A 26,614-nucleotide genomic window follows, 5' to 3' on the forward strand; every position below is an offset into this window, starting at 1 on the left:
CATGACAGATGCGGGAGCGAGGTGGTTGCCTTCGGGGTCCCCCCTCGGGGTTCTTTCTGAGCCCAAGGCCAGCGCCTGCGGAGCACGTGCAGTCACAGGGCCTGGAAACCAACCAGGTGGCCCCAAATGTCACACTGGACAGGCTACGAGCTCAGACGGGAGAGGGGAAGGGAAGGGGAGGCGGTCGTAGGACATCTGAGCTTCGGGCCCTCTGAGAACAGGCGGATGCATGTGTTCCATTCAGAAAGAGGCTCCAGCCCCCTTCTTCGGGGCGAGCTTGGGTGTGTAATTTAAATCTTATTAAATCATGAATCTGGGTCAGTGGTAATTTATAGATTACCTTCATTAACTGGATAAAAATAATCACCAACTCAACAGTGAGTCATAACAGCAATTTAAAAAAAAAAAAAAAGAAAAACAAGGCACAGCTTAGCACTGGTTGGGGTGTGAGGACATGTCTCCAATTATTGCCCGAAGATTCTGGAGATTGGCAAAAAGCAACACGCACTTGGCCCGAGACAACTCCCTTTTCTTCCCCCTCCCACCTTAATTTTTAAACCCTTCAGGAGAAATGTAATCCATATGGTTTGGATTTGCTTATGTTTAAATCATCAAAACAGCGTTTCTAAAACAGCATTTGATATTTGATGTCCACAAACGCTTTTCTCTTCTTTTTTTAAAGGCTTTTGGTCTTTGAACCAGGAAGTCTTTTTGTGCTGAGATGAAAGGGGGCTGCCCCCGGTAAGAACGCTGGCTGGGCATCCCCTCCCGCCTTCCCAGCCGCCTTCCTGTCCTGGGGGTCGGCCAGGGTCCCCAGCACTGCCCCCCACCTTGGGAAGGCGGCCCCAGAGCAGCTGGTCTCGGTGGAGACGTCCCCTGGGCTCCTGTCCCATAAGTACGAGTGGCAGCCTGAGCTTAGCGAGAGCTGCCAAGTTCTGAGCCCGGTACAGAGGTCTTATCCAGGCGCAGTGAGGCAGGTGCTCTTATCATCCCCATGTTTTTAAATTGGCAAACTGATTCCAATAGGGATTGAGCCCGTGAGCACAAAGCCAGAGCGTGGCTCCAGAGTGGAGGAGAGACCTTAAACATTTTCGAGAAGGTATCTGACGCGGAGATAAAGGATGCAAATATTCTGGAGGGTATTAACTGCTCCGCACACTGCACACGGATTCACATCACCCCGGTGAGTGGGCTGCCCTCCCTCCGCTCTCCTCCCCCTTCCCCTCCCTTTCCTGTATTTATGTTTTGGGTTTTTTTTAAGATTTTATTTATTTATTCATGACAGAGAGAAGAGGCAGAGACACAGGCAGAGGGAGAAGCAGGCTCCCTGTGGGGAGCCTGATGCGGAATTCGATCCCAGGACCTTGGGATCACACCCCGAGCCAGAGGCAGACGCTTAATCACTGAGTCGCCTAGGCATCCCTATTTACGGGTTTAAGTTGCTTTTCCTATGACTGTTTCTTGATGTTTTCTTTCAGCCTTTTCCCTACATTTATTTCTACACAATTGTGACCATTCTGCCCATAACGATTTTTTTTTTTTAATTTAAGTAGGCTCCACACCCAGCGTGGAGCCTGACGCAGAGCGGGGCTCGAACTCATGACCCTGAGATCAAGACCTCAGTTGAGATCAAGAGTTGGATGCTTAACCGACCGGGCCCCCGGGGCTCCCTGCACATACAATTTTGTATCCTTCCTTTAGCTACTCAGCCTCAGCGCTGAGAATGTTTTCATACTTATCAAGACATCTCCTGAGTGTCCTTCAGTGACCACGCAGCCCTCCTCCCCACACTCCCTCACACCCCAGCGTGCGTGACTCTGCCCTTTTGGGGGAATATGGGCTTGTTCCACATTTTTGTCATTGTTCTAGGACCAATGGCCCGTGAATATCTTCGTGCACAGAACCTGAACAATGTGTTTTGGCCTCAGTTTTGATTCTGACTCAGCACCCCTGGGGATACATTTCAGATTAATAAAAAAGTAAAGAGAGTTAACATTCACGGAGCACTTACCAGGTGGCAGGTGCCAGCCGAGTGCTTGCATTTGTTGTTTCATTTAATCCCCACCACAACCTGGTGTATTTTGGGCTAGAATCCCCACTTCACAGAGGAGAAAACTGGGCCCGGGGGAGCAGAGGTAAGCTGTATTCATCTCCTGAGGCCGCCCCAATAAACTGCCACATACTGGGTGGCTTAAAACAACGGACGTTTATTCTCTCACGGTTCTGGAGACCAGAAGTTCAAAATCAAGGTGTTGGCAGGATTGGCTCTTTCTAGAGGCTCTGAGGGGAACTCAGGCACATGCCTCGCTCTGGCTTCTGGTGGTCCCTGGCTCCCCAACTTGGAGACACATGGCTCCACTCTCCACCTCCATCCCTACCCAGCCTCCTCCCTGGGTGTGTCTCTGTCTTTTCTCCTCTTCTGTCTTGAGGATGATCTCATCTCGAGATCCTTACCGTAATACCATCTGCAAAGACCCCTCCAAACAAGGTCCCATTCTGAGGTTCCAGACGGATGTATCTTCTGGAAGGTACCACTCAACTCACAAGAGTTGCATTGTCCCGAAGGTGGTCCTATTGGAGAAGGGGAGGACCTGTGTGATCTCGCCTGTTCATCTTATGTGAACCTTCTGATATGTACCCTATACCCTCTGATAAATACTCTTATCCCAGACCTGTTTGCTCATCCGTTAAGTCTTTCCCAGGCACACACTCCTAGACTAGGAATTGTTGGGTTGATGAGCAAACGTGCCTCGAAGGCTTTTGCTGCGAACTTTTACAAGGCTGCAGGGCAGCTCAACAGGCAGCCTGATTAAGTCTCAGTAGGTGTTTGACCTTGGCAGTTACACCGTCTTGTTGAACCATAGTGTCCTTCTCTGTGGATTGGACCTAATAATGATTGTCACCTCTTCAGGCGGTGGTGGGATCTACAGCATGAATGCAGAGCCCACAGCACAATGACCGGCACCCAGAACCAGTGTGGTTCTCACAGGGCCCTCGGGCACTATCCTATCATCCCACTTCCACACTCACAGCAGTGGGGGTCCCAGTGGCCCTATTCGCTCTGGAATGACCAATCTCATTCACCTGTGCCAGTCAGATCACTAAAGCTTTTTTTTTTTTTTTTTAGATTTTATTTATTTATTCATCAGAGACGCACAGAAAGAGAGAGGCAGAGACACAGGCAGAGGGAGAAGCAAGCTCCCCGCGGGGACCCCGGTGCAGGACTCGATCCCAGGACCCTGGGATCACTCTCTGAGCTGAAGGCAGATGCTCAACCACTGAGCCACCCAGGTGCCCCCTAAAACTGGTTTTAATTGGTATGTATCAAGGGATCTCTGCCAGTCATGTGAACAAAGAGGTGGTTTACATCTGGGAAGGGAGAGGGTCGGTGCAGTGATGGCTGTGGGATGGGCAAATAATGGGCCTGCATGACTGTACCCCCTTCATGTAAATGCCTAAGAAAATTCATCTTTCAAGAATCCCGAGTGTTATGTGACCACATATGACAGAATGGTATATGAACATATATACATACAGATTGGTAATGTGTATGTATTTTACAAATTTTATGTTATAAATATGTATATATATTTTAGGCAGCTGAAAAATGATGTGGTTTACAAGCTGAGCTGCTCAAGAAAACCCTGTAAATGTTGTGGCTGCCTATTTTAGTCAAAGTTTCTCTCCGTGAGTTTTTATTGAGGATATGGAAGTGGACCGAGCGACAAAAATAAGGTGAGATTCCTGCCGCACAGCATGTGCTAAAATTTATTCCTGGTGGACCAAGGATTAAAATGTTAAGTAATTAAATAAGCAAATAAGTTAACAACATCATGGAATTCAAGGACTGGGAAAGTAGAACTGAATGAGTATTTTATAATCTTAGGGATGGAAAGAATCTTTTGAGGTATGGCACTGAAGATTGAAACGATAAAGAACAGTATTGAGGGCCTAAAAATTAAAAGAAAAAACTCTGAACAGCAACTAAAATAAAGCAAGTTGAGGGTAACAAAATTGGTAAAATTAAGAAAAACATGAAAAATGTGACCTACAGTGTGGAACCTTAACATATAAAGAGTAATTGCTATTCAATAAGAAAAAAAGGGCCAAATATACTAATAGGATACTAACAGGTGACTAGACAAGAACTGCAAATGGCAAAGAAACACTTCATCCAGTTCACTGCCTTCCACACTGTAGATGTTCAGTGAAATGACTGTTTGATCCTGAGCCTGTCCTGAGTCACTTAATAAGTGCTCACTAAGCCCTTCCCTGAGGACCACAGAGTCAGGACAAGCAGAGAACTCAGCTCTGTCCTCAGACCTGCAGAACGTCAGTGTAGTCACAGCGGCCACCGGGGAGGTTCCTGTCACTTTTGAACTGTGTGACTTCGGCCACGTGCCTCAACTTCTCTTCGCCTGATGAGTAAACAAGGATAAATGAGGACAGTGTTAATACCTACCTCACGAGGCTGTTGCAAGCATTCAGCAAGTTCGTACACGTGAAGTGCTTAGAGAACAGTGCCTGGCTCATCGTAAAGACTCAGCACTGTACTCCGCGGTGCAGAAATGGAGCTAAGATGGGGAGCAAGGAAACACCCACCATTCACGGATCTGTGCGTTCAACAAATCCCTGGCCGGTGCCGAGTACATGCCAGGCGTTGGCAAAGCCACGACAAAACGCTCCTTAGATATTAAAACAGAAACTGAAGCAGGCCCAGGGAAGGGGAGACGAGCTGTGGCAGGGGAAATACCGAGGTGGTGGAAAGGAGCCCAGGGTCTGGGCCTGACTCAACTCAACTGCCGGGGGGTGGGGTGAGGGTGGGGGTGGGGGTGGGGGGGAGCTTTCTGGAGTCTGCAGCCTGGACACACGAGAAGGAGCTTCCCAGGCAAAGGTTGCTCCCGGAGGAGAAGGCAGTCAGAATCCAAGCTCTCAGGTGTGCAAGAGAACAAGACTAATTTCAGCCCGTATTTTCTCACGGTGTAGCCCTGTCATTAGGGGGCGGGTTCGGGAGCCAGATTGCCCGAGTTACATCCAGGCTCTGCCAAAGCCCTGGTGCCGGCATGTGTGTGTGTGGCGGGGGAGGGCACTCTGTCTTGGTCTCACCTGTGGAATGAGGACAACAGTGGTATTTCTCGTGGGGCTGTGGGAGGTTTGGTGATCGCAGGCAGGTGAAACCCTCGCCGGAAGGCTGGCGCGTTGGCAAGACTCAACGCAGGTGGCCTCTCAGCCAGAAACCCGTCTGCAGGTGGCCTTTTCAATGGGGCCACGTAGCTGAGCCCTGAAGGCCGTTGCTCAAGGGTCAGGACTTTGGACAGCTTGAAGCTGGCCTTCCCGAATCGGTTTCGGGATGATTCTACTTCAGGTTTCTCATTACTGACACCTGGAGCCAGAGTGTTCTTTTTTTTTTTTTTTTTTTTTTTTTAAGTAGACTCTACCCAAAGGTGAGGCTCAAACTCATGACCCTGAGATGGGGTCTCGCGCCCTGCTAACTGAGGCAGGCGGGCCCCTCCCGATCACTCTCCACCATGGGGAGACGGCGGCTATCTTGTGCGGTGTAGATGCGCAGCAGCCTCCCTGGCCTCCGCTCAGCTGCCAGTAACACCCAGTTTTGATCATTGAGAAGGTCTCCAGACATTGCCAGGCGTCCCTCGGGGGGCACAAAGTGGCTTCGCTGAGAACCACTGCTCCAGGTCAATGCAGGGCTTTCTGGGAACAGCCCAGCCTGGTAGGGAAGCCCTTTTACCACCACAGAAAATATATACACCACACCGGGTGTACACAGGCCAAATTCCAGCCCTGGGTGTGTTTTGTTTGATCCAGGAGACATTTTAAATCTCCCTGATGAGCTGACAATAGAGTCTTAAGAGTCAGGACATTGCACAGAAAAATCCAACTTTCTGGCTTCGCTTGAGAAATGGGATGATCTGATAGCCCAGGGTCTGATTCCAGCGGGGGCAGCGGTTGGGAAGACGGGAGCTGCACCTGCCCCCTTCGGATGGGCCTGGCTTCCTGCGTGGCACACGCCCCACACTCTCCACTGTCCCCCAATTCCAAGGGCTGTCTACCTTCCCGCTTCCATGTCCTCAGTCCTGCCAGCCCCTGAAGGGGTTTGAATTTGGAACTTGGTCTAATGTGCTTGGCGGGCTAGCACGTGCACACGCACGCAGACATATACATACACACATGTACACACCCACACACGCACACGCATGCATAAAACATGTATAAAATGTGTGCATATAAACGGACACACATGTACACATATGCGTGCACGCACACACACGCACACGCACCAAGCTCACCTATGCCCACCCCCCACAGCCCGGGACACAGTGTCCCTGTTGTGCACACCTGGCTACAAGGCTCTGCCCTTTGAAGCCATGCCTTCCTCCCCACAGGGAGCCTCTGGGTGTCAGGCCCGATTGATGGATGGGACAGCTCGGCTCTCAAAACTGCCGCATGTGTTTATTATGGCGATGAGTGTGGGCCAGGCCGCTTCTGGCTTGTGTAAGTGTCAACTGGTGACAACATGTGCTCTACAGAAGGCAGATGTCAAAGCAGACTGGGGCAGCGGATGGCCGCCTGCGCGCCGGGACCACCCAAGGTCAGCGCCCAGGCTGGCCGGGACTCTGGTCACCGTGCTGCTCCCCTGGCCTTTGGCGACAGAAATAGAGTATGGAAAGTGACACTGGGCCACCAGGGCAGTCTGACTCGAAGACCACGGCCCGCTGGGCGAGTGGGGAGAGCTGCCAGCTGTGGCCCCGGGGCCCAGGCCAGCCCTGGAGGAGCCCGGGAGCCTGCACAGTGCCCCTTCGGCTCTCTTGGGAAGGTTCTCTGGCCCCATCCAGCCCCCTTGAGGCCATAGACACAGACAGAGGGACTGTCACACCACCGTTTGAATAATAGTTACGCACTGAGGTCTGACTCGGTACCGGGCACTTCCTATTCACTTCAAGGACCTTATCACCCTAACTTTATAAAGAAGGCGGCTTAGTACCCGAACTTGTTGAAGCTCAACAGGTTGTATCAACAGCTAAGACTTACTGCCATGTAGTATGTGCTGAGCGTGTGCTGGGCGTAAGGCTAAGCACGGAGCACGTCCTGTCAAGTGATCTTTGCTACAATCCTATGAATGATGTTCTATTAGTCCTGCTTTATGGTTCACAAAAATCAAAGCTAGAAGGCTCTCTCCTCCTCCTCCTCCTCCTCTTCTCCTCCTCATGGTCACTCTTCAGGCTGAGCCCTACGGAGCCCTTATATACACCAGGCCCTGTGTCAGGTGCTTGGCTGCCCCCACCTGAGTCAGTGCCCCCCTCACCGCCAGCCCTGTGGGGTGGAGGCTGTGGTCACCAAGTCACAGACCAAGGAACCCAGGCTGGGCTCAGGGGTCCGGGGGACCATCCGCCCGCCGGCCTCAGCAGATGCAGGGGCCTCACCACCAGCACGGCCAGGAGCACCAGCTGAGGGTCCCAGCACGGAAGCAGGCATTGGGCCTCCAGGAGGCCTCTCTGCGGGGACGGACCCTCGGATTTGGGGACCTTCCGCCCGCCCCGTCGCCGCGGGTCTCTTCTTTAGAAGGTGCTAAAACTCGCCTCGCCACTTCTCATCTGTGAAATCGGGCCTGGGAATCCGGGCGGTGACGGGGAGGCTGGCTGCCAGCAACCCAGAGCAATGCGAGGGAACAGCGAGACCCACGATGACGTTTGTTATCCTAACAACGTGGGGCATTCGAAACGGCCCGATGCACCGAGGAACCTATAAATGGTCAGGAGTTACAAAGTGCCGCGCTTTTGATCACCTCTCCAGGTGCTGCTGGGCAGATCTGGGCACAGCGGGCGTCCTCACCTCCTCCTTTTCCTGTTCCTACAAACCCATGGGGCAGCTTGGCCAAATCCAGGGGGCAGCTTGTATTAACCCGACTCTAGAACCAGCCGGATCTGGGTTCAGACCCCAGCCAATCCCCCCACTTCCCAGCTGTGTGAACTTAGCAAATTATTTGGCCTCCAGAATCTTGAGGTTCCTCAGTGGGAACCTGAGTGTAGAATAATTGCAAAGATGCAAAACACCGAATGGGGTAATTTAGCCTGATGGGTATTTGCTGGCGACTTCTTACGCTGCTCATGGGAGAAACCGTGGGCCGAGTTCCTGCTTGCTTGCAAGCCCTGCCCGCTCTCTCAGAGGGGGGCACATTTTGCCCCCCACATTCCTACCTCTTTCCTCCAAATCTGGAGATTTTGCAAAAGCCTATTAGCTTATCATGTAAACGAACCTGCAAAGTAATAGAGTTTTAGATGCAAAGCAACCACCACAGGCACTTGGGAAGCTTTGCCGGGAAGAGAGAAGCCTGCAGAGAAAACTTGGGCATCTAATTTTATTCCTAATTGAGGCAGAGTTTTCTCAGCCTGGTAGATATGGATCAAATAATTACAGCTCAACTGCTGTAATTTAGCACCTGGGCTATGGTGAAATTATTTTTTAATGCATCACCTGGGCTGTTTGATGTTTGATTTACGCTTGGATGTCAAGGTACTAGACGCAAATCCAACGCCGTGTTCCTAAGGCGGCTGCGGTGGCGGAGCCAGGAGGCTGGTGTGCGGGAGAGGGCAGGTTGCTTAGCAACAGGGTGACCAAGCCTCGGGATGCGGGACCCGAGCATTTCCTGGGATGCTGGACTGGTGGTTCCAAATCAGGAAAGTTCTGGGCAAACCTGGATGACAGGCCACTCAACGTCAAAGATGTATTCCAGCTTCTTCTAAACACGCAAAAGCACATTTTAGTCAGGGCAACAGTGCATCCTGCTTAAAAAAAAAAAAAAAATGGTGTTTCTCTTGCATCACCAGGGATGGTCTCATAATACAGGTCTGGCCAATGAGATGTGAGGGGAAGTCGCAAATAGGGCTTCCGGGGACGCTAATTCAGCAGGTTCTTGTCCTTTTAAATTTCCACTTCCCTGGATCTTCCCTGCCTGGGATGTGGATATAATGGCTGGAGCTGCTGCCTCTATCTTGGGACCACGAGGTGATCTTGAGGACTGAGCTATGATTTTAGGATGACAGGACAGAAAACAAGGAGCTCAGGCCCCTGACAACATTATGGAGCCACCATCCAGCCCCCGGGGCTTTTTCTTTTACATAAGAGAGAAGTAGACCCCACATTTCTTGAAGCCACTGTCTTACATTCTGTCAGTAGCCTACAAATCAATAAAGGGATCAAGCATCCTGGTTTCCTTGGGGTTGTCTCAGCTTTAGCAACAAAACCCCTCCATCCCGGGCAAAGCAGGATGGTTGGTCACTCGAGAATGGGATTACTCATGGACACAGCTGGGATTTGGGGGCTTGGGGGGTTGGGCTTCATTTGGGGGAAGATTTTTAGAGAAAAGATAATCCTGGAGGAGGCCCATGGGTGTGACAGGGTAGAGTGCAGCCTCCCCTGCCCTTGGCCAAGGAGCAGAGGGGAGAACCAGAGAGAACACATCGCAGCCTACACTGGCATGAACGCAAAAAATCATAAGTGAGCGGAATCCGTGGGGCTGGCACTCGTGCGTGAGGGGAGGTGGGGGCACGAGGTGGGGCAGGGAAACAGGCCCCTACCCCCCGACTCACTTGAAGGTCTCACTTTGAATTTCGGTGCGGCCGCTCAGCCCCTGGGTGGCTGTGAGGAAGTTGCTTAACCTCCCTGAGCCTTGATTCTCTCACTTGTGAAGGGAAATAATCCCAGGGCGGTTTTGAGGTGAAGAAACAGAGATACGGGGCAGTCGGCCCGTCGAGGAAATGGGGACGACCGTTCTCGCCCACCCCTGCGGTAGAACCGTCTCCCCAGAGGGTCATTATTCAGTCAACGATCCGGAGGAGTGAAGTGCCCTGGTTGTGCAAACGCAGCCTTGCCGAAGCAAGAGCACTTTTGTGCAGAGAAGCTTCCACAAAGGCCGCGCTCACCTTCGGGCCCCGGCAGCAGCTCCCCTGCTCCGTCGTGGGAGGCGAGCCCTGAACGGGTCTTTACAGCCGTGAAGACGGAGGGTGGACGTTGTCGAGTTTGTGGACTATGCCCCCGACCCCCCTCACCCCCCGTAATTCTCGTCCGTGGCAGCACGGGGTGGACTTCCTACCAGTCACCCCATGGACACCGGGAGGGAGAGGCCAGGCCGTCGCTTGGCTGAAGGCCCTGCCGTCCCCAACGCCCGGCCTGCCCCCCACCCCCCGTGCCCTCTGCTTTCCCCAGACACCACCTGCGGGCCACACAGGACGCCGTGCAAGACGCTCTCGAATTTTCCTTGTGGCATCTGCTGGGCCGTGGGTAACCACGGAAACACTCCAAGGTAAATTATAAGCCCAAATACTCTATGACGCTTTCTCTGTAAAGGACCTCATGGAAGACGTCTACAAGGGCCTGTGCTGCTCCCACCTCTGGGGTTAGAGCCTGCTTTCCGGGGAATGAGAAGCCGCTGTGGGCCTGCGTGGACAGCTCTCCGGTCAGCTCCAAGGCAGTGACCCCGCCGACCCTAGAACTTACGATGCCAACTCCGCCTGCCTCCTCCCTCCTCTGCGGGTGCCTTCCCTGGCCATCCCCCCGTTCTCCTCGGGTCCCCCTCTAAACTCCTGCCAGTGGCATCTGTCCTAGGTCAGGGTCCCCAGAAGCAGGACCTGACCTGAGAGTTCGCGGGCACATGGTTTATTAGGGACGGGCGGCCAGGGCAGGCCAGGGAGGACGTGGGGCGGCCAGGAGAAGTAAGTTGTGATTTCAGGTGAGCCCAGGGAAGGTAGCTCCGGGGTGGCTTTGGCCTGACCCCACCACAGGGACCTGGGGAGGTTAAGCCACCCCATGAGCCTTTCCTGACCTGGGGTGAGAGGCCCAAGTTTGCAGAACCCTGACCGGACCATCTCCGACTAAGGGCTGTGCTGGACGTGCAAATTCCCAAGACCATCTGGACCCCTGGGCCAGCCCCCAAAGTGCCGGGGGGACGAGCACCCAGGCACAGTGCAAGGGACATGTGGGAACCCGCAGGGAGCAGCGTGACCACTGCTCCTCCTGCCTGGACATTTCAGGGGCCCAATATTTGCCCTCGTCCCCATAGATTACAGGCCCCTGAGCAAGGGCTCACATGCATCGGACGTGTTTCTTTCCTCCATCCCTGAGCCCAGCCGACCCTCACCCTCAGTGGGTAAGTACAGGCATTAATCATCACGGGACAAATCTCATGACTGGCTTTGGGGTGCCCCCTCGCCCAGGCCCGCCTGGCCCGACTGCACCCCTGTCCTACCTGCCTGGATGGTGAGGGCCCTCGGGGACACCAGCTCTCACGTCCTCCAGCCCCGTGGTGTGCTAAGCAAGGTCCCCAGACCAGCGACGCTGGCCTCACCTGGGAACTTGTTGGAAATGCAGAACCTGAACCCCGAAGGAATCAGAAACCCTGGGCACGGGCCCAGAAGTCTCCGCTGTCACCAGTCCCCTGCGATGAAGCACCACAGCCACAGCACACTCGCTGGAGCCCTGCACACAGCTGGGGCGCCGAGGGGGCCGTCAGGCTGTTGCGGTCAAGGCATCTGTGGTGCTGGGGGGGTGGATGGGCAATGGCCCAGGGGGGATCCTGCCTTCCTGTGTGTCTTCAAGGCCACAGCTCATGTCACTGTTCACTCAGTCACTCATCCAACCACCCTGTGCCTGTTGACCCCGTGCCAGGCTCTGTCCTGGGTCCTGGGGATGTGGTGTGAGCAACGCAAGTCTGGGGCAGGTGTTCTAGTCGCAGAACAGATTTTGGAGAAGGCGAAACCCACTCAGGCCGGCTCAGGTTGAAAGGGAGTTTGCGGCAGGAACGCACAGGACCCTCGAAGACGCCGAGGGCAAGAGGTACCCTGGGCCTCCGGGATTTGGAGCTGGGTGTCTAGAAACCAGCGTCCTGCCATGACCCCCAGAGCAAATGCTCTCAGCACCTCCAGCCTCTCTGTCCGTGACCCAGCTCTCCCCCTGGCTCCCCCTGCCAGGGCGGGGTCCTGGCTTTGCCCTCAGACAGTCTAGTCTCCCCAGAGGTCATAAAATAGACATTGCAGTTCTGGTTTCTGGACGAGCACATCCAAAGAAGCACCACCTCCTCTCCAGTGCGTCCCTCGCTAACAGCACTTGAGGCTTTCCGGGAGCCCGGCAGCTCACTGGCCAACTCGGACCACACGTCCACTCCTTAACCAACCTTGCAAGGGCAGCAGGACCCAGGCAAACTTGCCACAGACCTGTCCTGTTTCTCCCAGTGCTCCCCAAAGCCCCACACCACCGCCTGGACTGTCCCTCCTAGCACCTCGTCCTGCCTTCCATCTGCCCTCACCTGTATCTACCTACAGATAGCTACTGAGCCTTCCAAGAAGATCATTTATCATCAAGAACCAACGGTGACTCCTTATTACTTAGGGAGTAAGCAGCTGATCCTAGCACCCCGTCTAGTGATCCCCCGACGACCCTGACGAGTGGCGATGCTTCCTGGCATATCCTAATGTCCACCATTTGGTCAAATCCTATTGCTCTTGCATAGTGTCCAAGCGCTATGCCAGCTTCTACTTCTTGACTTTTCTCAGGCTTGTCCTAACCACTTGAAATACTCTCTCTGCAAATGAAGACCTGCCCATTCCTTAAATCTGGTTTTAAGAGGTGCTGGACACAGGGGCCAGTACCCCAGATAGCACACAAGGGCAACAGAAAAGATTTTCAAGCACAATGACTTGGGTTTGCATCCCATTTCCACCAGGACTGTGTGCCCTTGGCCTGCCAAAGACCCATCTGAGTGTCGGTTTTCTCTTATTTAAAACAGCTCCAACAAAAATTAAAACAAAAAACCAGATAGCAATATAAGACATATCTCGTGGTGCTGCCTTTATGGTTAAGGAGGCAAAACACACTTAAGGCCCTTGGTGCCCGGCACATACTACATGCTGTAAAATGCTCAGAAAACTCCCAAATCAGCAACTGGTGGCACTGGTGCTGTGGTTGCTCTTTATCCTAGGACCTGCCTGTTGCCCAGCAGACTTCCTGGCCTCCTGGCCTCATCTGCCTCAAAAGCCAGAGTGAATCTGCTGTTGGCCTCTGGGTGGCTTTGTTCATGGGTGTGGAGCAGAGAAGACCCTGCCCAGCAGGTGCACCCGGACCTGGGCTCACATCCCAGCTCACGTGAGTCTGGCTGAAGTGAGCTCTGTTGGAGGTGGCTGGACTCTGCTTCCCTGTACCGCCTGGCAGTTTGCAGTCCTTATGTGATTGTCTCTGGACGTCCTTCCGCTTGCCCAGCCAGGGGATGACTACAGACTCTGAAATGTGCTCCCCGAGGCAGAAAGGCAGCACCAGGCTCTGTGAAGTGGCATGGAACAGGGTGAGACCCCTTCTCCGCAAGGTAGAGGGTGGGTCGGAGAGTCCTGACCACCGTCCGCCTTTCCCAGGGGAAGACAGAAGCTGCCCACATCTGAGGCCTCCCAGAATGGGATAACAGCTTCCCTTTCTCCCTCCCTCTGCCGCTCCGAACTCGGAGGTTGTCAGAGGTAGACACTACGGTGCCATTAGGCCTGAGCCAGAGCTCATCGCTGCCTGCAGAGAACTTGCCTGAGTGGGAAGACTCAAGACTTGCAAACATGTCCCCAGACTCCAGGAGCACTTTGGGTGCCCTGACCTCGGCTCCCAAAGCCAGGCCAACAGCCTTTCCCTGTGTTTGGAGTAGAGGTGAAATGCGTTGGGGAGGTGTGGTTGACAATGGTTGAACCAGAGGAGAAACCCAAGGCTTCTAGAGGCTGTGGGCTCAGTGCTCCAGCTTGCTGGGTCTGTCTGCTTTTCTGCATGGTTGGATCAACACAGGGAGAGCGGTTCTAGCTCCCCTGCCGGCTCCCACTGATGGGTAGCAACGGCCCCGTGTGCTTCTGTGGCTGAATCTGACCTGGCAGGGCTGCGCTGCTGCTGCTAGCTCACATGCACGTGGCATTACTGCACGCCAGACGACGCTAAGTGCTTTACATAGATCTCAGTTTTTCCCCATGATAACTCTGTGAGGTGACATATTTATACTTATGCCGCAGACAAGGAAACAGAAGCGCAGGTAACTGAAATCACCTGCCCCAGGACACACAGCCAGAAAGTGAAAGGTCCCGGATTCAAAGCCAGCCAGTCTGGTTTGGGCCCAGAAGTTTCTTAACCTCTGTGCTTTGTGGAGTGCTACAATGGACCGGTAATGTCTGCCATGGGCACTGTGCTAGGGATGTGGCATCTCCACATTTGTCAGTCTCTGATTCCAAGATTGTGAGACTTCCCATCCCGCTGAGACCCAAGCCGTCCTGTCCTTGTACAGAAGCTCCCTACTTGCATAGCAGTACTGGGACCATGAAAATGACCTCGGCATGTTGAAACCGTGCAAGGCAACCTTCGTAGCCAACGGGGGGAATTATGATCATTTCATCACCTTTAAAATATTTTTGTTGATCCCTGGGTGGCGCAGTGGTTTAGCGCCTGCCTTTGGCCCAGGGCGCGATCCTGGAGACCCGGGATCAAATCCCACATCAGGCTTCTGGTGCATGGAGCCTGCTTCTCCCTCTGCCTGTGTCTCTGCCTCTCTCTCTCTGTGTGTGACTATCATAAATAAATAAAATTTAAAAATATATATATATTTTTGTTGACACATTGAAGACTCCCTTTCTGTTGGCCATGAATGTGTGAAAAAATAGTAAAGTAATAGTTACTTAGTCCACTGTAATTTAAAACGTTAGAAATAGTAAGAATTAAAGTGTTTTATTTCTTGGTACAAAAACCTTTTGATACCATGCCTTGGAGAATCATTATATTCCTTTCTCAATGTGGACAAATTTCTGACTTTGAATCTTAGGGCTTTCAACATCGTGAAAAACATCTGAGAGTTCCAAAATGTGACATTTTTGCTTTTCCTTAGGGACATGTTCCTCCTTCTTGTCACGGATACTTTCCTCATTTACTGACACGTTTGTCCCCACTGAGGTCCTCCGGCTGTGCACGGAGAGCCTCTCGAGCAGCAGTAGCACCACATTCCCCCCGGGCAGCTCTTTCTCCAACAACTCCACTCACGCTCAATGCCAACTTCACTGCTGGAGTCAGTTGTCATTTCTTTGCTGTACTTTCATCTTAGTGGGCCGATTCCCTCCTGGGGTTGCTCACATTCCTGAAATGTCATGTGGGTTTTCCACTGGGAGACAAGGAGGCAGCACCACCACACACTTTGCTGTCTGTGTGCAGAAACCAGTCATCAGCAGGCAGAGGAAGGGACAAGATGGGTCCCTACTAGGGGTGCACCTCTGCCCCCTGGGTGGTGATCCGTGGCCTGAAGAGCTAGCAGTGAAGTTTGTACTTGATGTAATCATTCACCATGAATATACCATGGTAACTCGGAATTGCATCATGCTGTTGGGGGCCAGGTGTTAATTAACTAAAACACACTAACTGAAACTTCTGCATAGCACAACTATGCAAAGAAAGGAATTTAAAAAAAAAAAAAAGAAAGAAAGAAAGAAAGAGAAAGAAAGAAAGAAAGAAAGAAAGAAAGAAAGAAAGAAAGAAAGAAAGAAAGAAAGAAAGGAATTTTCTGAAAAGAGCTCAGGAAGAAAGACCCCTCCCAGAAATAAATCACAGTCAGGGAAGGCTCAGGAAGCCTTCTCAGAAGAGGCAGGGCAGGGTTATAGACAGGCAGAGCAGATAACTGAGCCTAGTTGCTCTGGAAAGTACCCTCTGTACCCTTGGCAGCAGAGGAGATGCATCTAGATCTCTCCCTCTTCATTTTCATACAGTGGCTTCCATTCGGAAGCCCTTGGTGTTCTCAAGAATAGGCTCACTTTTCTTCTGTCTTCCCAATTCTAGATGCATCTCCTCTGCTGCCAAGGGTACAGAGGGCACTATCCAGAACAAGGGGGTGCACGACATGGTCTCAGACGGTACACAGATCAACAATTCTGTTCTTATCACTATTTTATTTTTATGCCTGGCTTCTGTGTATGGAAACCAACACTTGTTTCCCATGTATGGAGAGGTTCTTTTTCAATGAATGCATATACCTGAGAAGAGGGAGTCAATTATTACTACGGATTGTATTAAGAATACACCAAAATGTGGGGCACCTGGGTGGCTCAGTTGGTTACACGTCTGACTCTTGATTTCAGCTCAGGCCATGATCTCAGGATGAGGAGATCGAGCCCTGCCATCAGCCTCCACGCGCAGCAGGGAGTCTGCTTGAGATTCTCTATCTCCTTCTGCCCCCAGCCAAATAAATAAATCTTAAAAAAAAAAAGAATATATCGAAATTTGCTGCATGAATCACCCTGCAACATTGTCACTGTGCATCTCATGGACTTTGACTCAAGGTTCGTGCATGAGAGTGTGAGGGCACAGCCCAGCACATGGATCTACTAGGACTCGCATTATGAGGAATAAAACCCCAACTCAAGTTCCTCAGAAGGGAAAAAAGGGTCTGCATCTCAGGGGTGGTGAGGGGAGCCAACGGTTTAGTTATTGTTGACTCAAATAGCTAAAATGTCTAGTGATTGCTGTGGCTTGGTGTAATCCCATTCCTGAGATGCAATCTCTCTCCCTGGCTTGGCTCTACTTCTCTTGAGTTGCTTTACCCTTAGTCTGTTCCCCCCACCATGGAGGCCCCTGATGATTCCGGCCTCAACTTCTATACCATGTTGTCTTCAAACATCCGTTCTTCCAACTTCCTTGCAAATAGATCTCTGATTTTATTTTGATTAGCATTGTGCCAACTAAAAATATTGCCCAGACTCACTTGCAGTGAGGATTAGCATGTGACCCAGCTCTGATCTAGGTCAGAGATAAAGAGACATCTATAAGGTGGGGCCTCAGGAAAGCGTTCCTTTTTCTCAGATTAAAACGTGATAGAAATGAACAATTACCGTTTCCCTTCAGTCCTCCCTCTGTTTTTTCCTGGAGTATGGATGCCATTGCTGGAAGTCTGGCAGCCAAATTGCAACCATGAGTATAAGAGATACATAGTAAGGACGGAGAAGCAGGGAGCCAGTAGGGGCCTGGGTCCTTGATGGTTTTTTTTTTTTTTTTTTTTTTTTTTGATGCAGCTTCATCAGCCTAGACTGTTGACCTCCAGTGGGGAGTAAGAAAAATAAACCCTTCTTACTTATGCCACTATGGTTTCTGTGCAGGCAGCCTAAAGAATCCAAAAGAGAATGTCTTCTACCCAATAGGCCCAGCCAAAATTCCAGGGCTGTCACTCACTAGATCACTTTAAACTGACTCCAGTCATGTGTCAGCCCTTAAACCAATTGCCTCAGCCATGGGCGTGGACAGTGCCAATTGGCCAGTCATGGGATACAAGCCTATTCCAGGGTATGGTCAGCCCCACTGATTCCCTCTGGAAAAGTGGAGAGCTGATACCTACATGGAAGTGATGGGTGAATGCAAGGCCCAGCAGCTGCTGCAATACACAGCAGGGTACAACCTGGCCCTGATGCAGACCCCACGTTCTCAGGGATTCTCCACCAGCCCTGCCACCAGGGATTTCCTCCTGGCTCTTTTGTCTCCCCGATCCTAGAATTTGGTGCCACTTTCTCCCTTCCTTTGTTCCCCTCTTGCTTTAGCAGCCAACATACAAGACCCTAATCCTCTTCCTTTATTTTGTCAAACAGTCCCAATCTCCATCACCATCCCGATATAGACCTCCGCCCCATCTTAGTCTATACAAAAAATAGGTTATGAGAGTTTCCTTTCCAACCAAGTGGTCTCTGCTGTGGGTCTCCACACCTGGGAAATGGCAGGAACTTTGACAAGAAAGTTTCTTCCTTTCATCCATCAATATCCTCATTTGGTCCTGGGCCAACCCCCCTCCAACCCCTTCAGCCTCTAGAAGCAGTTTGGACAGGACACCCCAGCAGAAAAAAGTGGCAGCTTGGAAGGCACATCATCTGACTTTGAATCCTATGCCCTGTGTCATCTTAGTAGACTTGTCAGATTTAGCGAATAAGAGTAAGAATATCCAGTGAAATATGAGTTTCAGATAAATAATGAATAACTCGTTAGTATCAGCCCAAATTGCATGTGTCCTGAACTTTCCCCCGGCAGCCAGAGAAAGTGCTCCAGGCTCACACAGCCTCCTTTCCTAGATCTAGAAATTAAGTGAATTTCCAATCTGGCGAAGAGTGAGTGATATGACGTCACCGTCCATGGCACATAGTAGGGGCTCAGGACATTGCTGATAATGCAGCCACAGCCAAGTCCTGGGAGGTGTGGGTGGGTTTTATCTCCCTTCCAGGTACACAGAGTTATGCATTCAGCATATATTGGTTGACACATTGGGTGGTTTTCACAAGGAATGGAGATGGTGGCCTGCTGTGTGGCCAGAACCTAAGGAGACTATCAGAAAGTAGTAGTTGAATGGCCACCAGCCCATTTTTCTAGTTACCAGCATGGAACAACCAGCCCTTCTAGGACCCTGCCAATGATGACATGACCAGAGTCATCGCCTCACGGGGCATGAGGAGGTAGGAGAGGATGTAGTGGGAACAAGCACAGAATTAAGACCTGGATTCCACACATAATTAGTTCCCTGGCCTTGGGCGAATCATTTCAACTTCTGTGGACCTCAATTTTCTCATCTGTCAAATGGGGGATCAGTAAGGGTTGCTCAGCCTGCCTTGTAGCTCAGACAAGAGAAATGAAGGTTGTCCCAGAGGGTGGAAATGAAAGCATTTAGGAAAATCAATGTGCCAACAATGTCCCTTACCACCAGTCACCTGTGAGGGAGGTGGGCAGAAGCCATGTGGCCTCCGAGGGTTCAATACTCTCCTCCGCTTCGCCGATCTCCATCCTTGTTCACATAAGTCTCGGGAACTTAACAAGAGTCCCTACTATTTGTCCCAGAGCCCAGGACCGTGCCTGCAGTGACGGAGAAACAGAAACCAGGAGCGGGCTGCATGCTTATTCAGGATGATCCAGTTTGGTACGAAGGGCTGTCTCCAGCAGCCTCCTGGCATCCAGAGAGTGGCCAGAATCAGAATAATAATCGCAGTGATCATAGGAGCCAGCTTTGAACCAGGGTGTACCGGGTGGCTGACCCGCGGTGAGCCCTTGACGTGGATTATCTCCTTTACCCCGAGAAAGCGCTTGTACTGTCCTCACTGCACAGGTGAGGAGAATGAAACCCAGAGCGGTGACTCAGTCACTGGCCCAAGTCACCCCGCTGGACCCAGAGCCCCCGCCACACACATGTTCCAGCCTCTCTGTGCCTCCTCCTTCCTGGAGCCAGGAGGCCGCTCAGGGTCACGACTCCACCCTTTCTCACCAGGTGTCTCCAGCCGGATGGGACCTTCTGCGTCTCCATCCCCTCACCTCTCCAGTTGCACAGTAAAGACGCTCCCTGAGCAAAGCATCCCGAAAACACCACAGCCCGATGCACAGGGATGGAACCCCGGGATTGCCATTGACCTGCTGTGTGACTGGGAGCACATGACCTCATCTCTCTGAGCCTCTCTTTCCTCCTCTGCACACATGGGAACAGTAATGAGAGGCCACCCCACGAGCTACCTGGAGGCCTCAGTGAGATGGGGCCACAGCGAACACGGAGCCTTGTTACCAGAAGGCCGATCGGGCCGCGCCAACAACGCACAGCGGACTTCGCAGAAAAAGCGCTGCCTCTCGTCCTTCCAGGCTTCCCAGCTAAAGCTTTTCCCTTCCAGCGTCCCAGCTCCCCTGAAGGGGAGGAAATCCCCCTCTACCTCTTCTGTTCAGCCTGTGGACATAGAATGTGCCTTTCTGCTGATCAAAAGCACTTTCCCACATGCCAAACACGCGGGGCATCTTCCTTACAATTGCTGCGAGGAAAGCTAAGGGTCGGGGGCCTTCAAACACTCAGAATATAGAATTTTTTTAAGTGATTACAAAAATGATCACGTGTCTATGTTCTTTGCTCAACCAGGTAATTTTCATTGTTTAAGAGCAGAGCAATATATTTGGCTGGAAATGCAGCACCGGGGAATCAGAAGACTTTTTAGTCTGGATTCGTTTTAATTCCTATGGAAACAATGTTCTCCGTTCCAGCGCTCGCTCGGCTTTCTTCTAATTAGCACCGAATAACAAAAGTATAACAGTAGCACCTCTCCTCCCAACTCTTCCAACAGCCTGTCAGAGACGGAACAGTGTGAAAAACAGCTCGGTTTATGAGCGACTTTGTCATTTTTTTCTGTCTAGAATAAAACACACTCACCTGCGGGGGGTGGGGGGTTGAAAAAAGGCCCTGAGGATGTCACTGTAGGAAAACAGGCCCAGGGTGGAAGCCGGGAGGTTGGAGGGTGGGAGGCGAGGGCATGAGGCAGCTGGGGCTTTTACCTCAATCAGAACTCGATCAGAAAACTCTGATTAGCTGTGCGACCGTCGACAAGGCACCTTCTTTCCCTCCTCTGGCCCGATGGAAGGATGAATGCAGAGATGCAGGGATGCATAGATAAATAGAAACAAATATATCCATGCCCCCCACCCCGTGCTAGCACAGCTGGGTCCTTCTAAGTATGGTGCATGCTTTGCCTCAGCAATGCCCCCCGTCCCCGTTCCCCCACGAGTTCTTCCCACTTTACAGATGAGCATCTGAAGATGGGAGGATCACAACTATCAATAGACAGCAGACCTGAGGCTGCAACTCTGTCCTGCCAGGCTTCAAAACCCATGCCATCCCCGCTTCCCATCCTCAAGCTGCACAGACAGGAGGCTGAGGAACGGAGCCCCACCTGGATCTTTCCGTTGCCATCAGAGACTAGCATAGCCTTTAAAATCATTCATTCAGGGGCACCTGGGTGGCTCAGTTGTTGAGCACCTGCCTTCGGCTCAGGGCATGATCCCAGGGTCCTGGGATCGAGTCCTGCATGGGGCTCCCACAGGGAGGCTACTTCTCCCTCTGCCTGTGTTTCTGCTTCTGTGTGTGTATGTCTCTCATAAATAAATAAATAAAATCTCTTTTTTAAAAAAATCATTCATTCATCCAACACCGAGGCGTCATTCAGCAGCCCCTGGACCCCAGGGTTCAAAAGGAATTAAGACAGGCACCTGCCCTCCGGGGACTCACAGTCTACAGAGGAAGCCAGGAATGGAAATAACTCTTATTGGTGTGACAAGGTATTTCTCAACCATCTACTGTGCGGATGGAATTTCTGAGGGGCTGAGGACGGTGACAAAGGATGAAGATCCCATGTTTATGGGCTTACTGGGTGGGAGCGGGAGTGGGAGTGGGGAAGGGACAGATATCGAGCACACAGTGCAGATGGTTTTGGAGGGTGATAGTGGCTGTGAATGAAATAAAGCCAGGGTGCTGATAGGAAGGGTGGCTGCCAAGGGTGAGGTGGGGAGGTCTCCCAGAGGAGGGGGCCCCTGAGAAGAGACCTGTGTTGTAAGGCGTGAGCCACGAGAAGATCCTGGAGAGCATGATCCAAGCAGAGGGACCTGAAAGGGCGACTATGGGAACCAGCTCAGCATGAATCGCACACAAGGGTGCGCTCCAGGAGGGCCGAGGGAAGGCACAAGATGGGTAACCACAGCAATGGGGCGCCCATTAAAAGCTCCTCAAGAGGGAGCTTGGGTAATGTTGAAGTAAACACTTTGCTTCTTACAACACACCCAGTTTGCTCATTTATCCCCCTCTCTGTCCATTCTGCTTCCAGCCCTCCAGGGGCCTGCACACCCACCAGAAAGTCCCTGCAGGGAAGAGATGGCCTCCAAACTCAGCACTACCATTCAGGGGGAGCCTGGGTGGCTCAGTGGTTAGTGGCTGGACAGGTTTTTTTTTTTTTTTAAAGATTGTATTTATTTATTCATGAAAGACACACAGAGAGAGGCAGAGGGAGAAGCAGGGTCCTCACAGGGAGCCCAAGGTAGAACTCAATCCCAGGACCTTGGGATCACCCCTGAGCCAAAGGCAGATGCTCAATCGCTGAGCCCTCCAGGTGCCCCTTAATGGGCCGACTCTTCACTTTGGCTCAGATCATGATCTCAGAGTCCTGGGATCAAGCCCCACCAGGGCTAGGGGCTCAGGGTTAAGTCTGCTTAAGATTCTCTGTCTCCCTCTCCCTCTGCCCCTCCTCCCCTGCTCAGACGCTCTCTCTCTCTCCTCTCTCTTTCTCTCTCTTTCTCTCCCAAAGAGAAAAGACACTACTGTTTAGTTGAAGAAGCAAGAGCAATCCCAGCAATAATAATACGTAGCGTTTACTGAACACTTAGGGTAGGTGGGGCACACCACAGCCATTTTACGGGCCCCTTTGGCCCCTTTGGCTGGGCACAGCAGAAACCCCAACTCAACCAATGTGGTATCGGCTTATGCACAGAAAAGTCCAGGGTGGAGATAGCTTCAGGGATAGTCCAGCAGGAATGGGTTTGCTCTCCCCATCCCTCAGCTCTGTGTTATTCCCCGTCAGCAACCCCCACCTGCCTCCAGGAGAGATGCCAGCAGCCTGTGAGTTCAGGTTCAGGGCGCTCAGAGCCCGGCTCTGAAAAGTCCCTGCAAAAAAACACTGGGTCTCCCATCGGCTCCATTCAAGTCACATGGTGCTTGTTCCACGAGCCAATCCCTGTGCCTGGAGGAATGTGTTCTCTGATTGGCCAAGCCTAGGGCCAGGGATGGCTCCTGGGCCCCAGGATGGGGAGGAATGGTCCCTGGGGAGCTGGGGTTTAGTGACAGTGTAGCTCTGAGCGGGTTCTGGCACTCACCTGCCCAGTAAAGCCTTGTCTCATTGAATCTTCTGAAGAATGAGATGGGCCCAGACAGGAAGGTTCCAAGAATATAAATGATTTTCCTGAGATAATATGGCCAAGAACGGGGCAAACCAGAGACCAGAAGCAGTTACCCTCAAGTGTTTCTCCCCCAAGTCAGTGGGTCTCAAGGAGGGTGGGGGATGGGGGTGGTGATGACCTTCCAGGTAGGATTGCCATATTTAGCGAACAGAAAATATAGGATGCTCGGTTGAATGAGAGTTTCAGATAAACCAAGGGTAATTGCTAGGCATGTTGCAAGCAGCGCACAAGGTATAATACAGACAAAAATATTCATCGTGTATCTGAAATTCAAATTCAACCAGGCATCCTATATTTTATCTGGCAACTCTACCCCTAGGGGATATTCGGCAATCTCTGGAAAAGTTTTCTATTGTCATGGCTTGGGAGGTGGTGGGAGAGTGGGTTGTTCTATTGGCTGCTCGTGGGTTGAGGCCAGGGATGTGGCTACGCATCCTGTGACGGACGTACAGGACGGCCACACAGCAAAGGGTTCCCCTGCGCGTGTTGTCAACCGTGCTGAGATTGAGCGACCCGGCCGCGCGTGGTAAGGCTGCTTCATATCCCCAGCACTGACGATGTAGAAGCAGCGGGCAAAGTAGCAATTCTCAGACAACATAAGAGGGCCCATAGGGTGGGTGCATGTGTGTGAACACCACCCACGTCACCAGCTAATGAGCCTGAGGCATGAAGGGGTCTCAGCCGCAGCCACGAGCCCCATCGTGGATGGGAACCTCGGCTTTACCATTTGGGATCCAACTTGGAAATGTTTAGAGGAAGTTAACCAGAATGTTTGAACTGGGTTTTGGCATCCGCATCCAGCAGCCTGAGATAAACACAACCTGCTAATACTCACTGGAGAAAGGAGAACATTGAAAGGACATTTAAAAAAAAAAAAAAAGTGCTTTTCTATTTGTTGTCAAAATCTCCAAGAGACAGCTCGGAAAATGAATCACCATTTGCAGAGGAACGTGCCCCAGCCTCTCCCGCCTGCATTCATCACAAGCCCCTGTTGTCAGGATGGATGTGCTGTGCCTTGTCCCAGGGCCGGGCTGGTCGGGGGAGGTGGCAGGTGGGGAGGGCCCGGCCCTCCCTCCCCACCCATCCACCTGGCTAGCTCTGCTTTGGGGAAGAACAAGGGAGCCGGCCTCTTAGGCTGGGTTGGCGTCACTCTCTTGAGGGCTGGAGAAACATTTATCACGTCTCCAATCAGACCTACTAATTTTGCTCCACGTTTCACAATGCACAAAAACCTCATGTTGTAACCGGGCGTGTGACATCATGGACCGTGGCCACAGTGTTTCAACCCGACAGCCATCCAGGGCCATCCTTGGGTTGTTAAATGAACTTTTATTAGTTTTGGGGGGTTTTTTTTGTTTTGTTTTGTTTTGCGCTGGGTTGTGTTTGAGCAGGGAGGGGATGGAGAGACACGTTGGCTGTGTGTGTTGCATCGCTGTAGCTCGGTCTTTGAAGTTTAAGACCAGTTGTAAATTCCTTGAAGTCCGTCCTATTTCCTTTTATATTAGCATGTTAACAAGCTTTGGAAAACTGACAGAGCTTACAGGAAAGCACAGCTGGGTTGATCCTTCAGCCTGGGTTTTAATTCAAACCAGAGCCGGGCCTAGCTCTGTGGCCGGGCTGGTGTTTACAAATGCAGCAGGAAGGGCCCGCACGGTGATGAAGCCATCAACCCCGATGCTTCCTCTAGACGCGGCCCCAGTTGGAATTAATTAAGAAAGGAAATGCCACGATGCTCTAAATTACTTCTCTACTAGAAACCTTTGCATCAGATGAAATTCAACAATAAAAGTGGAAGAAAAGAAAAAAAAAAAAACAGGGGGTGGGGGACACCTCCCAGATATGTGTTTAATGTGAATTCAGGTCTTCGTCAGGGAGGGCGACCAAAGAAACCAGCTCCCGGTTCCTTGCAAGGGAGGCGTGTGACAATTCACACTGGCCGGCAAGGAGCGGGCCCTGGTTACACCGCAAACTCTCACTATGTGAAGGATTCCGAGCTGCCTTCGTCAGAGGCCTGTTGGTGGGAGGGAGTCGAGGTGTGAAGCCTTCACCCCCTGGCAAGTCGGAAGGAGAGATCTTATCTGAAGGTCACCGTGCCCTGGTGACATGGCAGGGGGACTTCTAAGGGAAAAGGCGGCTTCACTCGCTGTGTGTCCGTTTGCACACGGCTGCCTGACACAGTCTGAAGAGGACAGAGCTGCGTAAAAGTGAAGTGAGTAGATGGCTGCGGACGGTGAAGGTCAAGGTTTAAGAGTTGCTGGCAACGCGGTTTCCCAAAGAATTCATCGCCCTCTGTTTGACACTAAGTCTGCTCGGATCAGCTGTCTTTTTGCCCCGCACCTTCCCCTGCACGGGGCATCTGCGTTAGGATAGAGAAAAGGAGGGGCGCCTGGGTGGCTCAGTGCTTGAGCCTCTCCCTTTGGCTCAGGGTGTGAGGGTCTCTCATGAATAAATAAATAAAATCTTAAAAAAAAAATAGCGAAAAGGTCCCCTTCCCTCCCAATGATGGCCCATCCACCCCACCACCCCACATTCCCATTTTGCTGCCGTCTGGCCCCCTAACAGGAAATGATGTCCAGGGCACCTCCCACACATACAAAGGGCTTCGGGGCAACATGGTTGATTTTTATTTTGAAGGGATTTCAGGAAAAATAAATAAGTAAGACGTAAACACTGATGATGAACGTATACTTTCCCAAACCTAGCCAACATATGTTGAGTTTTCACGCACTCTTGGACTTTTTGATTGTTACCAAAATTCCACATGCACCTGGTTACGGGACCAAAATATTCCTCTAGGAAGATAAACAATGGCAGTGGAGATTCAAGCTCATTGGAACCATCTTGTTCAACAGAGACCTCGTTTGAGGGGACCGGGAGGGGAGTTCGTGTTTGGGCGAGCAGCGCCCTTTGTCATGCCCCGACTAGGAGGAGTCAGGGATGAGTGGTTAAGCTAGGGGGTGGGGGTGCCCATCACACAGCTCAGGATCAGACCCCCTCAACCTTCCCCTACTGGCTGGGTGACAAGTGACCTGCCCTGTCCACACCTCACATTTCAAAGGGCGATGATGACATAACCTACCTCAGAGGATTATTATTGAGGACTGAATGGGGAGCACACGTGGAGTACCCCCTGGGCCAGCCACCCAGTGAGCGCCCCCCGTAAATGGCAGCCACTGCAAGGAAGCCACTCAGACAGCTGGACAGAGACAGAATCCACAGGTGCTCATCAAGATCAAACATTCTAGAAACAAGACCATTTTGATGTCCCCGGGAACCTGGAGGGGATTGTAATTTTTCCAGGCTTCTAGCCCTGAATTATGAATCAGGAGAGGTTGATTTAAAGCCTATTTATGTGAGATGAAATTAGAGTAAGCTACCTGACTTGCCCTTGCCTTCTCCTGCCCATCATTCTGTGTAGGTATGTGTGTGTTTGAAATATCTTTATTGAGCTTTATATTGTGAAAGTCTTGCCTGTGCAGGGTAAAAATTTTCAAAACATTACAGAAGTGTAAAAGATTCCCTCCCACTACGTGTTTCAGCCCCAAACTCAAGATAACCACTTATGAGGGAAGGAGGAGCATCTTTTCAGACTCTAGTCGTACTTACATAAACACACAATTATGTATCTTTGTTTTTTAAGATTCTATTTATTTATTCATGAACGACACACAGAGAGAGGCCAAGACACAGGCAGAGCGAGAAGCAGGCTCCCTGCAGGGAGCCCCCTGTGGGACTCGATCCCAGAACCCCGGGATCATGCCCTGAGCGGAAGGCAGACACTCAACCACTGAGCCACCCAGGTGCCCCCACAATCATATATCTTGAGCAAACT

Source organism: Vulpes lagopus, chromosome 18 (genome assembly GCF_018345385.1).
Source record: "Vulpes lagopus strain Blue_001 chromosome 18, ASM1834538v1, whole genome shotgun sequence".
Taxonomy (NCBI): domain Eukaryota; kingdom Metazoa; phylum Chordata; class Mammalia; order Carnivora; family Canidae; genus Vulpes; species Vulpes lagopus.